Below are 1,180 nucleotides of genomic sequence, written 5' to 3' on the forward strand. Positions count from 1 at the left end.
ACTTAGAATGTTGCTCGCCCTCGAGCAAAAGAAGAAAGAATAGAAGAAGAAGAATAAGATATTGAGGAGAGGGAGAGAGGTGTGGGTTTCGGCCAAGGGGGAGAAGAGAAGGTAGTGATGTGTGAAAATGAAGAAGGATGGAGGGGTTTATATAGTGGAGGGAGAGGGGTTTATGGTTCGGTCATATAGGGTGGGTTTGGGTGGGAAAGAGATTTTGAATTTGAAGGTAGGTTGTGTAAGGCCCACATCGGTTGGGGAGGGGAACGAAGCATGCCTTATAAGGGTGTGGATACCTCTCCCTAGCATGACGCGTTTTGACGAGTGAGTGTGGGGGGCTTCGGCTAGCATCCCTATCGTCAAAGGCAAAACCGTGAGGCCTTGTGTGCCAAAGCGGACAATATCGTGCTAGCGGGTGGTCTGGGCTGTTACAGATGGTATCAGAGCCAGAACCCGGATCGATGTGCCAGCGAGGGCGCTGGGCTCCCTTAGGAGGGTGGATTGTAAGGCCCACATCGGTTGGGGAGGGGAACGAAGCATGCCTTATAAGGGTGTGGATACCTCTCCCTAGCATGACGCGTTTTGACGAGTGAGTGTGGGGGGCTTCGGCTAGCATCCCTATCGTCAAAGGTAAAACCGTGAGGCCTTGTGTGCCAAAGCGGACAATATCGTGCTAGCGGGTGGTCTGGGCTGTTACAGGTTGGGTTTATGGGAAAGAGAGGATGGATGTGAGTGGTAAAGAGGTGATGGGGAAGAGTGATTGAGGTGATTAGTGAATGCTGTTTGGGGAAGAGTGTTATGAAAATGTGTGAGAGAGGGAGATGGGGTAGGTGGGAATTTCAAGATCATTCAGAGCATCAATTTCAAGAACTCCCTTCCTCTGAGGCGTCCAATTACTCATAGGATTTCTCTCAGAAGTGTACATGAATTGGTTATTTGCAACCATGTCAATGAGTTCTTGAGCTTCTGCAGGTGTTTTCTTTAGGTGAATGGATCCACCTACAGAATGGTCCAGTGACATCTTAGAAAGCTTAGATAGACCATCATAAAATAAATCTAAAATGGTCCACTTTGAAAGCATGCCAGAAGGACACTTTTTGGTCAACTGCTTGTATCTTTTCCAAGCTTCATAGAGGGATTCACCATCTTTTTGCTTGAAGGTCTGAACATCCACTCTAAGCTT

At 48.0% G+C, this 1,180-nt stretch overlaps 1 non-coding gene across 1 annotated transcript; it reads left to right on the forward strand.

Annotated features, from left to right (window-relative positions):
• The first annotated feature begins 1,076 nt into the window (after positions 1-1,076).
• LOC130971138 (small nucleolar RNA R71) lies at positions 1,077-1,180 on the forward strand. Its single transcript, XR_009082371.1, has one exon. It is a non-coding gene; the product is annotated as a small nucleolar RNA R71 (small nucleolar RNA).

Source organism: Arachis stenosperma, chromosome 3 (assembly GCF_014773155.1).
Source record: "Arachis stenosperma cultivar V10309 chromosome 3, arast.V10309.gnm1.PFL2, whole genome shotgun sequence".
Lineage (NCBI taxonomy): Eukaryota > Viridiplantae > Streptophyta > Magnoliopsida > Fabales > Fabaceae > Arachis > Arachis stenosperma.